The following is a 10,587-nucleotide window of genomic DNA, read 5'->3' on the forward strand; positions in this document are numbered from 1 at the left end:
CAAAAGCCGTTGGATATAAGGATAAAAGCCATAGCCAAAAGACGGTCTTAAAGGGGGTAAGCCACGTGGGGATTATATATCATATTACAAACTTACACAACCGTCGGGCATAAGTTTGGTTACACTTAGTAATTCGATTTTCTACTGACTTTAAATTTACGGATCCGGATAAATAAAGGGTAAACCACGTGGGGATTAAAAGGTAGGATCCAACCGGGAGTTGATACTCTCTGTTCCTTACTCTTTCTGTTCTTCCCAGCTCTTTAGTCTCTACAATAGCACTCAAAAAATTTCTGAAATAAAACGTTTACTACCACCTTATTCACATAAACCAGTTATTGTTTGTCAAGGTAGAGTTAGAAACAATATTATGGGAAACAACCGTTACTGTCTCCAGGTTGCAAAAGACATGGAGGTGTTCCAAAAAAGTGTGTGACAACGACCCATAAAACCGGGTAAGGAGGTACGGTCTATAGGGATCTCGTCACTACAAAAACCCCCGGACAGGCAACCCGTTGTGTCTGACAAAGTAGGGAGTGTTTCTAAAAGACTACCCCCACTCTAGACCTCCTGACCGATCCAATTAGGTCCTGGAACTTTAACGAAGGAATGCTTCGGTGAGGGAGCAACGGCCCGCCAACCACAAAACCCCTTAGTAACCAGTACGACTTTGATGGTCGGTCAAAGTAGAGTTACGAGGAACAACTACCTTCCTTCCACATGAGTTTTTAGAGTGCTATGTACCGGGGTAAGTAAGAAAAAGGTAACTGTGCCTAGTCAGGCAGGACCAGGAAACGTCTTTTTGTCGGGTTTTCGGTACTACCAAAGGTGGGGGTACAAAGTGTCATCCATTACCACAAGAAAACCTACGGTTGAGTCGTAAAAAAGAGGAGGTTTGTGCGGATCAACTCAAAAATGGTTTCAAGAATAAAACGCCAAAGGTAGACTGGATAGTGTAAGAGGGTTAGGAGAAGACCTAGTAGATTTACGAGAGATACGTTTGAAGTCTGCCCGACCTGTACATGACCGAAATTCGTCCCCCTGGCAGACCGTTGACGTCCTAAAACTCAGGGACCGCCGCATCACACAATGACTACCATTCGGAAAACAATGAAACAAGTGTCGAGAGACGGTCCAGTAACTGATCCAGGGGGGCACACCAAAGACCCTAAGAAACGAGTGGCAAGAACGACTAGTAAAAACTGGGGTTCCCACTCTAGAACGCACCGCGGGTCTGGTCCGCCGTCTTGCTTAGGATTTCCCTGCCCGTATACTAAAAGTACCCTCCCGTGTGTTTTGGCAGTGGGGACGACGCGCCGTGTTATATATATAGTTTGTCGTTCCGGTTTGTCGTTCCGGTTTGTCGTAACGCATTTCTTGTGTGTGAATAGTCTTTTTATGTATGTGTTTATTTCCCGGTTGTATCTTTGGTGGAAAACTTTGTGTAACAAAGCCGCACAGTTGTGTTTGTGACCATTTAGTGCTTCGTTCGCCGTGTGTGACCCATTCCTACCGTCGAAGGAGTAGCAACGTGAGCCTCTCTTTATGCATCTCTGCTCTGCTACTTTGACAAATCGGGAGGTACCCGGTACCAATAAAAGGATACGTGACGTCCACGTAGGAAAAGGTGAGTCGGCTCGATTGAAGTGTAATAAAAACAGGTTGAGACGTAAGAAACAACGTCGCCATATGAGTTTGTCGCTATCCCTTCTCGGGTCACCGGACTGAGCCTGGTACGACACCTCACTTAGCACCAGTGGGAACTCTCCCTCAACCAAGACTGTCGGATTTTTCGATATTATATGCTGTCGTAGTTAGGCCGAAAACCGAATGCCGAAAGGCCGAAAATAGATTAATAGAAATATATATAATGTATACATTTTTTACCAATGTTGTTCAGACTGCCTGATTATGGAAAAATAAATGATTATGGCAAAACTTAACTTAAATAATAATCACTATTATGGGTCCATAAAACATTTATTCAGCACTTTTGAATGCATACAGTACATTAATTCCAAGTCAAGTGCATTTTCTTTTCTCTGTAGGATAACTACAACAAAGTGCATTCAGAACAAAGCCAAGGTGCTTTAAAACTGCATAAACATCTAGGCCAGTAGGCCTACAACAAAATAGTGTAAATAAAGACTGTAACAGCCAGGCCTTCAACAACAACAAATGCACCTATAAGTGTATGCATACAAATGTGCAAACTGGATAAATCCACACTATTTACAAATGAAATTACAATTGAATTTCAAGAATCTGTAAATAAGGCTGTCTGTCCTCATAAGCAAAGTAGTAAACATTGTATAAAGATACATAAAGTGAAAACTGGATACAAAATCCACAATCAATTACAAATTCAATTACAATTTCAAGAATCTGTAAATAAGGCTGTCTGTCCTCATAAGCAAAGTAGTAAACATTGTATAAAGATACATAAAGAGAAAACTGGATACAAAATCCACAATCAATTACAAATTAAATTTCAAGAATCTGCAAATAAGAATCTGCAAATAAGGTGGTCTGTCCTCATGAGCAATGTAAACAACATTGTATCATTTAGATACCGAAAGTACAATATATTGAACACTGTGCTGCTGTCATTTCCCCCTAATGATAACCTGAGATGGTGAATTATAACTCACAATGAAAATTGTTCAGGAAAGTGGGTATAGAGTAGACATGTAGAACTAGATAAGCTTATGACAAGCCAGCCTTGTCTACTTATTAAGGAAAAGTGGGAGGTTCTTTTTAATGAACAGTAGCTTCCCTGCTTTATCAGCCATAAGTCTGTTCCTCTTCTCATCAAGCACATGAGAGGCAGCGCTGAACAGTCTCTCGCTGTCAGTGCTTGTGATTTGATCATACTCCGCATATTTGTCCGGGTGTTTTGATTTCAAGTGGTGGAGTAATCCCGAAGTGGTGAAAGTCTTTGCAGTTACACCCCCTCGAGAAATGTCAGCTGAACACGTTTTACAAATCGCAATCCGCGCCTCTTTCTCTGATATTTTTAAATACCTCCAAGCGGCAGACATGTTGGCTGTGAGCCAGCCGCGAGCATGGTCGCGCGCCGTGCTTGTCGCCGCATTTTGATTACGTCATCACAACAACACGTTAGCCAAAAGCCGAAAGGGCCTTTTTAACCATTTTCAGCCGATCATTTTCGGCGGCCGAATATTCGGTGCATCCCTAATGAAAATGACAGGCCTCTCTCATCTTTTTAAGTGGGAGAAGTTGCACAATTGGTGGCTGAATAAATACTTTTTTGCCCCACTGTATTTGATTTCCTGCTGAAAGGTTAGCCTATTAGCACAAAGCGAAAACAAGGGGCGACCTCTGTGTCCTAAAAATGAAGCCAAATGTTCTCTAAAATATAGAAGTCTATGAGAAAGTGACCCTCCTTTTCACTTGAACTATAACCTCAGTAAACATATTCCTGACGAGATTATGGTCAAAATAGCTGGTTTCATGTTTTCTTCAATACAGCATTATCAGTTCGCAAATTAAGGTCTCATTTAGAGTAAAATGTATGAACGGAAAGTTGCTACAACATACAAAAGACACTCTAGGAAGTGGCCTGTTATTCTTTTGATAATGTACATCCAAATGAATATCGAATTTGACATGATGAATTACAGATTAACATTGCTAACCGAGCTTGCTAGCGTGGATGTTAGCTAAAAAGGTGGGTTAGTTCGGTTGTTTTTTATGCTAACACTAACAGTAGGCTACCTGGGTTTGCTGTGCCTTACTTTTCGCACGTTCCACCCTTTCACCACTTCCGGTTTTGAATACGGCCAAAATGCCAAACTTAATACCAATGGCGTGACGTGAATAAGCAAGGCTAGCTGTTTTCAGTTGTTGTGCTAAGCTTATCGACTGTGTCAGTCTCTCATAAGCTAAAAAAGTTATTTTTCAAACTATTCCTTCAAAAGTAAACTAGTAGGCCTACCTTTATTTAAATATAAGCCATCGTTTTTTTTTCTTATAACCAAATGTTCTTAAAAGCTACACATAGACAGAAGTGCTCTTGACAGATTCTCCCATGCCAATATCCAGGACTAACACCTCTTCTGGAGGTTACTCGGTCGACAAGCTTCAAAGCTGTCGGAGTAGAGTGGAAGTGCTAGACACACTCGCCTGAACAAATGTCCTTCCTCAAAACTCAAACCCCAGTGTCTCTGACCCCGTGCTCTGCCGTGGCTTCTCCTTGGAGGCACACACTTTTGTCAACATAAAAGTGTGACCTTCCATTCCTAGCGCTCGAACTCTTGACTTTTCCCACTTTCACCCCTCGGATAGAACGGAGGGAATGGTGCTCCCATCCTGTAATTCTTCCAGCTGTCCCCCTCCTTTCCATCCCTCTGCTCCCCCTTATCTCCATCACTCCCTCTACCCTTTTTCCTCATCTCTCATATCTTCTGCTTTCCTGAATTCCTCCAGTGTTCCCAATCGTCTGGTATGTTTCACAAGTTCCCAGTGTTGTGTCAAGGAATGCTGTGCCTATTTTACAACAACACTTACTATTTATTTAAGGGTCCTTTTTGCTATCAATCCTCCTTCAGTTACATATAGAATGCAATAATGTCATACACACATGCTGTCAATGGGTTAAATAAGAGATAGTTGATTGAGATCTTAACAAGTTGGCAAATTTGCCCTCTGGAGGCCTATAAATAAAAAGTTATTGATAGACCTTTTAAATCAGAGCCATTACAACAACTTCAATCATAATTCATGTATTTTTTTATTGTTCTCAAGGTGTTCATGATTGACCGATTTCTTATTTTGCCAAAGAACGTAGTCATGCTCAAATGCTCACAAAACTACAAAGGAGTTCAGCTCTGCAGGAGGAACAATTTTATAATTTCAGCAAACATGCCGCTGCACGTCACATCATCAAATGAATGAGCTTTGTTTGCTGGGAACCTTCCTGGAGTTGCTCTAAACCCTTCAACAGGAGGTGTGGCATCACTGTAACCGTTGGCTGTTGGCATACTACCAGGGCAGATGACTGTTCTGTTTGAGCATTAAAATCAATCTTGTCCGGTGGGATTATTGATAAGCAACTTTTACAAAAGTAAGAAATGTAGGTCCTTTTTCTTTCCTGAAAGTATAGTTTTGACCTGAAGCACCAACTCACAATGTGTTTTACAAACAAAATGGAGGAGATCAAATGGGATTAGATTAAACTTTTAATACACATTTTTAATCACCTGCACTGAGTAGTTTCCTCAATTGTTCCCTTTCTTTGTTGACCTTTACATGTTCTACAGTCCTTTTCATTGCTGACTGCATGCATTGACTGAAGAAGATGATCAGAGTCGCTGTTGCCCTCCGGGTTGCTCCAGGCCACATGCTTATTTATCTAAGAGCCTGCTTAGGATGGATACAAGAATGTAACGGAAACACCTTCGAGGCAAACTTCACGAGGACTTTTATTTATGACGGTTCCCACATAGACAGTTGGTTTGATAAAATATGTTTGTTTTCTGCTTGTGAAGTGAACAATCAAATCAAATCAAGTTTTGTATAGCACATTTTTAAACGATTTTTGGTCGAGCCAAAGTGCTGTAATAAAAAAAATAAAAATAACCTACAGTAAAGATACTTTACAGCAAATACAACAGCACAGTTTGTGCAGAATATCAGTATGAGAAAACGACACCCTCTGTCCTTAGACCCTCACATCGTACAAGGAAAAACTTCCGGAGAAAAACCCACAGTTTAATGGGAAAAATGGGAGAAACCTCAGGGAGAGCAACAGAGGAGGGATCCCTCTCCCAGGACGGACAGACGTGCAATAGATGCCGTGTGTAAATCGAAAAGATAATAAATTTTACAGCGTAGGTAGACCAAAATGTTTGGAAATGCATGTGCTGTAATAAGAGATGAATCCACGAAGATGTAAAAACAGTCCTGTTGGAGCCATCAGGGAAGCAGCATGACGAGACCCAGGCAGGACCGCAGAGACAGGCCCAGCCACGACCGAAGTCCACGACTTGTAGGCTACTTAGACAATGTAGGTCTTTGAGTACAACCAGAGTATGATACTCTGGTTGTACTCAAAGACCTACATTGTCTAAGTAGCCTACAAGTCGTGGACTTCGGTCGTGGCTGGGCCTGTCTCTGCGGTCCTGCCTGGGTCTNAGACAGGAAGTAAACACCAAAGGGAACAGCAGTGTGTGTGTGTGTGTGTGTGTGTGTGTGTGTGTGTGTGTGTGTGTGTGTGTGTGTGTGTGTGTGTGTGTGTGTGTGTGTGTCTGTGTGGTTGCTTGGTTAGCATTCGAGAGCTGCTCATCTATGACAACACAAAGAATACAGTAAGAGGCTGAAAAAGAAACCAAATTGGCCGCTAATGCCTTCACAGAGCCCGGAGATGTAATACAGCTGACAACAAACAGTAACTAAGGTATACGAATGTACTAATTAAAGTAAATGAAAGCCTTCCTCATCGGAGCTACAGCTTTGATGTTTCAGACGCGGCACTTCTGCTGATTCATGCACAGCGTGTGGATTCGTATATTCAACATAGTGTTTGTGCTATAAGAAGGTCTGGATGTTCTGAATTGGGGTTGTTTGAGGTTCTTCTTTATTGTTGCACCCGGCACTAGATGTGTAGAAACAGACAGGAGTAGCAGCAGGAAGCTAACAGTGTACTGCTGTGGGGAAGAGAGGCACAGAGACACACCACAAATAAGTCTGTGTTGGCTTTATTTAAAACATTTGATTTATCCTTCCTGTCCAACAGCTGTGTGTCTTTAAGGGTTGAAATTCAACTACTGATTGACAAAGCATTACACCCTTGTATTTCTGGAGTTAAAATGACAAGAGTCTGGAGGCTTTGGCGAGACGATAGATCTATATAAACTCTTCAATTTCCTGTACCTTTAACAAACACACGTAAAACCATACAAACTATCCCTCTAATAAATACTTCAGTAGATGTCTGATTTAAACAAACTGAGATAGTTTTCACTGTTCAGGGTTCATACACTTTTTCACCAATGATTTTCAATGACCTTTACCTAATTTACCAAAACAATTGATCTTTCTGAGCGGTTCCACTGAAAATGGTTTATTTTAACATGGAACAGGAAAATAAGGTCTGCATATGAAACATGTTGAGCCTCTAAAACAAATCCAATAGTAGGCTTGCTAGCTTCGACTAAAATCTTTCACCAGCAAAACACCTCGTCAGTTAAACGCCATTTTACGTTTAATTACGATACACTATTTATTATCATTATAGTATTACTATTTTGGCGATTAGATAAAATATAAATTATATTTGATGCAACTTTTGTTACATTCCCATGACTTTTCCAAAACTTTGCAAAAAATATTGTTTCCATAATTTTTCCAGGGCCTGGAATTTGCATTTTGAATTTCCATGACTTTTCCAGGTTTTGAATGACCGTAAGAACCCTGACTGTTGAATGTACTGAATGTCTAATGACTAGATTGCATGTCTATTTTTTGTAATACAAAATACGTACAATTCCTCTAAATGAGAGGAATGATGTGTCTGTTGGCTTCAGTCCTGTTTAGTTAATTGAATGCCTCCACAGACGTCATGTGGATAGAAGCATATCAAATGATTTCATTAAACGTCATTACTGGTTATAGCGTCATCGTGCAGAACGCGACAGCTGCCTTTCATGAATTAAACAACAACGCAGGTATTCGCCTCAGACTGGAAGTGGTTAAAGAAACAAAGGCATCATTATTTTAATGTGTAGCATGTTTCAAAATTCGTGTGATGAAATAAAAACTTTGACGACAGACTGTGACTTTAAGTGCTGTGTGTGTGTGTGTGTGTGTGTGTGTGTGTGTGTGTGTGTGTGTGTTATGTTAATCCACTCCCATACATGTTAAATACACTTGCTTCGTCCCATGCTGAGCAGTCCTAAGGCAACGCCCCCCAAAAACCCAGTGAGAGCCCCCCAAGAGCCAAAACAGACCAAAATGCCACAAACATTTAAAACACACACACACACCTGCAATCACTTACGGAGGTTTAAGTCAAAACAACGCTGCTAGACTAAAAACACACACAGACGCACAGCTAACAACAAAGCACAGTCTACTTTCAACGATATTTCAGAACAAATTGAAACTGATTCTCACAATAATCTACAATAATACTGCTATGTATTACATGGCTAAGTTGAATACTTGATTCTGATTGGTCAATTTGAACATTCCAGACATTGTTAAGTCTCGCTAACAGACCGTTGCAAAGGATAACAGACCATAACAGACCGTTGCTAAGGAGAGCAGAGTGTTGCTAAGGGCAGTCAAATCAATCTGCAGAAAGAGGTCCGGTCAATTTACCATCAGCTGTGGACAACAAACATAATATTTCTAATTTTCTTCAGCAGAAGAAGACAGACAGAAAGTAAACGCTAAAGGGGACAGCAGAAGAAGAAAGACAGACAGGAAGTAAACACTAAAGGGAACAGCAGAAGACAGACAGGAAATAAACACTAAAGGGAACAGCAGAAGAAGACAGACAGGAAGTAAACACTAAAGGGAACAGCAGAAGAAGACAGGCAGGAAGTAAACACTGAAGGGAACAACAGAAGAAGACAGACAGGAAGTAAACACTGAAGGGAACAGCAGAAGAAGACAGACAGGAAGTAAACACTGAAGGGAACAACAGAAGAAGACAGACAGGAAGTAAACACTGAAGGGAACAACTAGAAGAACAGACAGGAAGTAGACACTAAAGGGAACAGCAGAAGAAGACAGACAGGAAGTAAACACTGAAGGGAACAACAGAAGAAGACAGACAGGAAGTAGACACTAAAGGGAACAGCAGAAGAAGACAGACAGGAAGTAAACACTAAAGGGAACAGCAGAAGAAGACAGACAGGAAGTAGACACTGAAGGGAACAACAGAAGAAGACAGACAGGAAGTAAACACTGAAGGGAACAGTAGAAGACAGACAGGAAGTAGACACTGAAGGGAACAACAGAAGAAGACAGAGAGGAAGTAAACACTGAAGGGAACAGTAGAAGACAGACAGGAAGTAAACACTAAAGGGAAAGCAGAAGAAGACAGACAGGAAGTAGACACTAAAGGGAACAGCAGAAGAAGACAGACAGGAAGTAGACACTGAAGGGAACAACAGAAGAAGACAGACAGGAAGTAAACACTAAAGGGAACACGGTATGTGCTCTGCCAGTGTTTAAAGACTGGAACAGAAAATGTGATCAAAGTGTATAATATTGAGTCTCTTTGTTTTGTTTGGATTCAAAAACTCATAAAAAGGACTTAACACGTTGTCTGGTCTCACACTGGTCCACAGATCCAGATCCATGAGAGTAAAGAGGTGTAAAGGGGGGGGGGAGCCACAGCTTTTGGTCACAGCTGGTATATTTACTTAGTGAGGACGCTTCCTCCTCAGAGTGTTTTACAGAGTGAAGCAGAGTGTGAGCTGCCGGCCAAACGGGAAACTCACTTGGCTCTAAAAGCGTCACTGTTCCAACAGAGTCTGGAGCCAGAGAAAGTCAAAAGAGAAGCGAGACGTCTTCATTCAGCTGCTGCCTTTAGTGTCGCTTCATTACTTTCTGAGAGTAAATATTGAGAACAGGAGAGCCAACAATGATTCATTTCACAGCAGGGTCAAAAAGCACCGAGCGGACAGAAATACTTCCTAAACTGAGCTGACAGTACATGAGGTTGCTAAGGTACAACTGGAGGAGTGGCCAAATATAGCAGGAGAGCAGCGTCCCCAGTATAAAGGATGCCTATAACAGGGACAGTAGGATATGAGCAAACATAAAGGAGAAAGTCCTTTCCAGGCAATAACCTATACACGTGTGATGTTTTGTAACGCTCCCAGTGAGGGTCTACTGGTGTTCATGCAGCTTGTTTCATATTCTCAGAGACCCTGAGCAGTCTGAATCAGGGAAACAGAGGCAGAGGTGGAAAGTAGTGGAGTACAAATACTTTGTTACTGTACTTAAGTACATGTTTCTGGTATCAGTACTTTACTCCACTACTTATTTTTCTGACCACTTTTTACTTTGACTTCTTACATGTTGAACTCAAATACCTGCACTTTCTACTTCTTACATGTTGAACACAAATACCTGTACTTTCTACTTCTCACATGTTGAACACAAATACCTGTACTTTCTACTTCTTACATGTTGAACACAAATACCTGTACTTTCTACTTCTTACATGTTGAACACAAATACCTGTACTTTCTACTTCTTACATGTTGAACACAAATACCTGTACTTTCTACTTCTTACATGTTGAACTCAAATACCTGTACTTTCTACTTCTTACATGTTGAACACAAATACCTGTACTTTCTACTTCTTACATGTTGAACTCAAATACCTGTACTTTCTACTTCTCTCATTTTCCAAACAGGCTGGTTCCTTTAGTTTGAATGTGTGTTTGGTGGCGTGATCATTATTATTTAGAGTCATTGCGTGCCTATTGATTTGAACACGATCCGTGTATCCATCATTTCCTGGTCTTCTCTAAAGAAGAGGGACCAATGAAAACGTTGTCATGTTGCCGTTGTTCAGCATGGAAACATTCATTAGCTAACAATG

Source organism: Notothenia coriiceps, unplaced genomic scaffold (assembly GCF_000735185.1).
Source record: "Notothenia coriiceps isolate Sejong01 unplaced genomic scaffold, NC01 NC01_scaffold00031300, whole genome shotgun sequence".
Lineage (NCBI taxonomy): Eukaryota > Metazoa > Chordata > Actinopteri > Perciformes > Nototheniidae > Notothenia > Notothenia coriiceps.